This window comes from Phacochoerus africanus, chromosome 15, assembly GCF_016906955.1.
Source record: "Phacochoerus africanus isolate WHEZ1 chromosome 15, ROS_Pafr_v1, whole genome shotgun sequence".
NCBI classification, from domain to species: Eukaryota; Metazoa; Chordata; class Mammalia; order Artiodactyla; family Suidae; genus Phacochoerus; species Phacochoerus africanus.
In genome coordinates this window covers 48,968,617-48,974,616 of record NC_062558.1, presented here as the reverse complement: position 1 = coordinate 48,974,616, position 6,000 = coordinate 48,968,617, and the positions used below count along the sequence as shown (strand labels likewise).

Genomic DNA, 6,000 nt, shown 5'->3' with positions numbered 1-6,000 from the left:
GACCCCTCAGTGGGCCTGGGTCAGGTCCCTCTGCCTGAGGGTGGCCTGGGGGGGCAGGGGCATGGCCAGGTGGGCCCAGAGGGGGAGCTCCCAGATGGGATCCCTGAACAAAGGGCACCAGGCAGTTCCTGTTGGCTGGTCCCAGCTCTCATCCCCTGAGACCCAGGTGATCTGACCCCGAGCGCCCCCTGGTGTTCAGGCCCAGACACGGCATGTGACCTGTTGCCAAGAGCCCCTCAGGGACAGCTCCTGCCCCCTGCTCTGAGCACTGTCCCTTGCTTTAGGGCCAGGCCAGGCACCCGTTCTGTGTCCCCCGTTCCCTCAGGGCCCTCTGTGTGAGTGTGTCCAGGGCGCCCTTAGCTGCTCAGGGGTCAGGATTGAGTTGTGCCTGGGCACAAATTCCTCTGAGCTCAGGATTAAGTCAGAGCAGTGACAACTTTCTGTGTGCAGGACACTGGGTCCCTTCCTCTATGTGGCTCCTCCCGGGAGGCCAGAGCCCTCCTTCCGTGTGGCCCTCAGCTCTGAGGAGAAGGGGGCTCTTCTCTGTAGAGACGTGAGGCTGTGGGTGTTCCTGAAAGGTCCTGCTGAGGAATCTTTGTGGTATTTCACTATTTCTCCCTTCTTGGCACAATGCTGTCACACATGTAGGTTTTTTTGTTTTCAGCCTCCCCCGTGGCTTATGGAAGTTCCCAGGCTGGGGACTGAATCTGTTCTCCATCTGTGAACTGTGCCACAAGTGGGGCAACACCGGATCCTTAACCTCCTGAGCAAGGCCGGGGATCAAACCCGCGTCCTCATGGATGCTAGTCAGGTTCATCTCTGCTGGGCCACCGCGAGAACTCCTAGATTTTTTACTAACGTGGCTCACTCCCAGGAAGCTGTTCTCCAGGCACAGGGCCCAGTCTGCAGGCAGCCAGGCCTAGTGACCTTCTTCACAACATTTTGCTTAAACGTCTGATCGCCTTTTGCCAGCGTCTGTTCTCAAGGAGCCTGTCATGTGGCGGTTGTTAGGATCAAGCATCCAAGCAGAGCATTTGAGGTAAATACTGTTTATACCCAAGAATGATTGCCATTGGGGCTGTTTAAAATGAGACATATTTACATTATTTGCTTGGGAAAAAAAGTCCACTCTACATCATGCTTTTTTTGGATACAAGATAACTTCAATCCCAAACAAACAAACAGGGAGTTCTCTCTGTGCTCAGTAGTTAACAAACCCGACTAGGAATCCCAAGGATGTGGGTTCGATCGCTGGCCACACCCAGTGTGTTAAGGTTCCGTGTTGCCGTGAGCTGTGGTGTAGGTGGCAGATGCACCTCGGATGCTGCATTGCTATGGCCGTGGCTCTGGCCGGCAGCTACAGCTCTGATTCGATCCCTAGCCCGGGAATTTCCAAATGCCGAGGGTGCGGCACTGAAATAGCAAAAAAAAAAAAAAACAAACAAACAAAAAAAAAGAGAAACCTTATCAAAGAATGACCTAAAGATCGAACCTTAAAAATCACTGGTCCCTTGTTCAGTGCAGCACGATTTTCAAAAGCCATGACATGGAAACAACCCAAATGTCCAACGACAGAGGAGTGGATCAAGAACAAGTGGTACATATACACAGTGGACTATTACTCAGCCATTAAAAGGAACGAAATACCGGCATTTTTAGCAACATGGATGGACCTAGAAATGATCATGCTAAGTGAAGTCAGCCGTACAATGAGACACCAACATCAAATGCTTTCACCGTCATGCGGAATCTGAAAAAAGGACAGAATGAACTTCTCTGCAGAACAGATACTGACTCACAGACATTGAAAAACGTATGGTTTCCAACGGAGAAGTATGGGGGTTGGGGGGATGTGCTGGAGTTGTGGGATGGAAAGCCTATAGAATTGGATTGTGATGATCATTGTACCACTATAAATGTAATAAATTCATTGAGTAATTTAAAAAAACAACCATGATAGGAGTTCCCGTCGTGGTGCAGTGGTTAATGAATCCGACTAGGAACCATGAGGTTTCAGGTTCGATCCCTAGCCTTGCTCAGTGGGTTAAGCATCTGGGGTTGCCGTGAGCTGTGGTGTAGGTCGCAGACCAGACTCGGATCCTGTGTTGCTGTGGCTCTGGTGTAGGCTGGCGGCTACATCTCCGATTCGACCCCTAGCCTGGGAACCTCCATATGCCGCGGGAGCGGCCTAAGAAATGGCAAAAAGACAAAAAAAAAATGATAAAAAAAAATCGCTGGTCCTACGGAGTTCCCTAGTGGTTCAGCAGGTTAAGGATCTGGCATTGTCACTGCTGTGGTGAGGATTCGATCTAGTCATAGACAAAAAAAAAAATAGCCATTTAGCAAAAGAAATTAGACATTTTTATATGTCTAGACTGTACATCTAGTCTAGATGTCTAGTCATTTTGCAAGAGTAGAAAAACTATGGAATTATATGCAGCCTGCCCGTAACTGAACTTGGGGGGAGTTGTTTGGGTGGAAGGGCACAATCTGACTGCAGTTAGTCCTCTGAGAGTCCATGTGTTAGAATGTCAGTGCATTATGGGAAAAGAAATATTTAAGAAACTAGACGAAACCTATACTTTCCTAGAGAAGAACACTTTGTCAAAAGTGATCCTATCAAAGATAAAACGTGAAACAGGAGTTCCCATCGTGGCTCAGTGGAAACGACTCCGATGAGTATCCATGAGGACGCAGGTTGGATCCCTGGCCTTGCTCAGTGGGTTGAGGATCTGGCGTTGCTGTGAGCTGCTGTGGAGGTGGCAGGTTCGGCTTGGATGTGGCGTTGCCGTGGCTGTGGCAGAGGCCAGCAGCTACAGCTGCGATTCGACCCCTAGCCTGGGAACGTGCACATGCCCAGGGCAGGGCTCTAAAAAGACAAAAAAAGGAGTTCCCACTGTGGCACAGTGGAAACGAATCCGACTAGGAAGCGTGAGGTTTTGGGTTCCATCCTGCGTTGCCGTGAACTGTGGTGTGGGTGGTAGACACGACTTGGGTCTTGTGTTGCTGTGGCTGTGGTGTAGGCTGGCAGCTGCAGCTCCGATGCAACCCCTAGCCTGGGAATCTCCATGTGCTGCGAGTGTGGCCCTGAAAAGCAAACTAAACTAAACTAAACTAAAAAGACCCCAAAAAAGTCAAACACTAATTACTGTAGAAAAAGTAGAGAGTTTTCCTGAAACCACTTCACAGGAAATCACAAGATCAGGTAGTCTGAATGAGAATTCCTTTTTTTTTCTTCTATCTTTTTTTGGTTACACCTCCATATTTGGACTTCCCAGGCCAGGGGTCACATCCCAGCCAGAGGTTGTGACCTAAGCCACAGGGGCAGCCATGCAGGATCCTAAACTCACCGTGCAGGGAGGGGGATTGAACCTGCGTCCCAGCTCTCGCAAGATGCCACCGATCCCCTTGCCCCACAGCAGGAGCTCCTGAATGAGAGTTTCCACGACATTTTCTGAGGTCTCCTGTGTCCACTGGCCCCGCAGAGGAGGAACGAGTCATGCAAACCAGTTTCCTCCCCCTGAAGGTCCATTGTTGTTCCTGGGATGGGGGCCCTGGATGGTGATGCTCAGAGGTTGCCTCCTGGGAAGGGCCTGTCTTGAAGTCACCTCTGAGGGGAAATTCAGGACTCTTTGGACTCCTCCAGTCTGTGACCATATTTCAGTTACCTTGCTGTTCACATCTTTGAGAAAGGGCAGCTCATGGCAATGCTGGATCCTTAACCCACTGAGTGAGGCCGGGAATCAAAGCTGGGACCTCATGGATGCTAATCGGGCTACTCACCACGGAGCCATGACAGGACTCCGATCTGTGAGGATTTTGGGCAACAGTGGTGCAGTGTTTTGAAGAACGTCCCCTGATTTGGGTTGCCCTGATGTTTTCTCAGGCTTGTCCTAAGGGGTTACAGGTTTTCAGGGAGAACAGCACAGAATGAAGTGGTCTGAGACAGGAAACTAGACCACCTGCTCAGGGAGGAGAAATGTTGAATAAGCCCCTGCCACACTCAACTCTGCCTCTCTTACCCCAATGCTGTGTCATCTCAAAAACCCATTCCGGATGCTGGGATCTACTCTGGACCAGACCAGGTCCCTGATCTTGGGGCAAACCTTGTCTATAACCTTTCCTGTGATTTTTCAATAGCCTTTCCAAAGGTGCGCCTGATCAGGTTGAGAAAATCCCATTGTGTTGGGAGTTTACTGAGACATTTCCTTTTTCTTCTTCTTAATTTTTTATAAACCAAGAGTGTTGAGTGGCTCAATATTTTCATCTATGGAGATGCTCACATTTATTTTTTCCTTTTCAAGTGAGATTTACATTGATGGATAATCAAATGTGAAATCACCGTAGGATTTCTAGATGGATGATTTTTGCTCTATTGCTAGCTTCAATGTGCAAATACTTCAAGCTCTATGTGTATATATATTCCTGAATAATATTGGCTTTTAGGGGTTTTTTTAAAGTATTTTATTTATAATATTAGGGAAAACTTGGCCTCATAAACATACTGGTTATTACTCTTTCATTGTCCATTTTCTTTGAAGGTTTGTGTCACACCATTACTCTTTCCAACTTAAATATTTGATGAAATCCACCAACCAAGAGATCAGATTCTGGTTTTGTGTTTTTTGAGAAGTGATAAACTCCTTAAATATCTGTAAGAGCACACATGAGATCAAACTGAACCGATTCCGGAGTTCCTGTCATGGCTCAGTGGTATCAAATCTGACTGGTATCCATGAGGATGTAGGTTGGATCCCTGGCCTAGCCCAGTAGGTTAAGGATCTGGTGTTGCCCTGAGCTGCGGTGAAGGTCGGAGACTCAGCTTTGTTCCTGTGTGGCTGTGGCTGTGGCTGTGGCATAGGCTGGATGCTATAGCTCCGATTCGATCCGTAGCCTCGGAACCTCGATAGGCCGAGGGTGCGGACCTTAAAAAGAAAAAAAAATAAAAATTAAAAAAATAGAAGCTGTCCAAATCCAAATTCTTGTATTGTGCAAACCTGATCTAGAATGGGCCCAGGATAGATAAGACGTAAATTTAGTTTCCTCATCCCTCTGTGTTTTACCTGGCTCTGGTGACCCTGGGGAGACCATCGACTCCATTTGTCCCCAGAAGTCCTGAGGACTGATCTGCATCCACTGGGCGCATCCCCCCTGAGTTGCGTGTCTCCCAGCATGCATTGCACACCCGGGGCCTGTTGTGTCCCTGGTGGGGCAGCCATGGCTGCCACACAACCTCTCCTCTCCGCCCTGGAGGCACAGACTCCAGCGTGTCTGTTGAGGGAGACCCTGGGTTTCAGAGCCAGGTGGGTGACCTTGACTAAATGATCGCTTCTTGACACAACCCAATTATATGGACAGAAGCACACGCATATGGATGTACATAGAATATCTAAATACAGATATGTGATTACACACATGTGAGTGTAATCCTAACCTATCTGTGCAAATACTGCTTTTCCCTCACATTTTGAATGACCTCACCATGAGAGTTTTCTAGTATCGTTTTCTACAGAGAGGAAAGGAAACAACCCCATATTTCATATTTCTGCTTCTCCTTGCAGTCATGGCCTGTGCTGGAGGCCTCAGGAAACATCTGACTAGTGACGCACCCCAGCCCTGCCCTCGGGTCCTGGCCCCAGGTGAGTCTGCACATGGTGCTACCAGGGTTCCCAGAGCCAATTCTACATAGTATATCTCTAGAGAGCAGAGGTTCTAATCTGGATTCCTCCCAAGTTCTACTCAGAGTAGGAAATCGAGTCTGAGGATCCCCCGTGTCTTTAGATGTTGAATCTGTTCCTGAGGATTCTGAAGTTCTGAGTGTTCCTGGGGGAATGATTGTGTCCTGGGATGTTAACGTGCCTTGGCTGAACTTCACAGGGCAAGTCTCAGGGTGATTTCATAGCAATAGGGGTGGAGGTTACACCTCTGGAACTTGGGTGTGCTTACATTGTTGGGGGGCATTTGTTGACCTGAGATTCACACACGCCAAACCAAGGTTCT

The 6,000-nt window shown here is 48.5% G+C and overlaps 1 protein-coding gene across 7 annotated transcripts in view; it reads left to right on the top strand.

Moving 5' to 3' along the window:
* Window positions 1-6,000, top strand: part of LOC125116370 (solute carrier family 5 member 4) — a 231,698-nt gene that overhangs the window by 111,413 nt on the left and 114,285 nt on the right. The window contains exon 1 of one of the 7 annotated variants that reach the window (XM_047761554.1): window positions 5,547-5,639. The exons of the other annotated variants lie outside the window; for them this stretch is intronic. The gene's annotated coding sequence lies outside the window, so the exon portion shown is untranslated. Of the gene's footprint in view, window positions 1-5,546; window positions 5,640-6,000 lie in introns of those variants that run through there. 7 annotated transcript variants of the gene reach the window in all.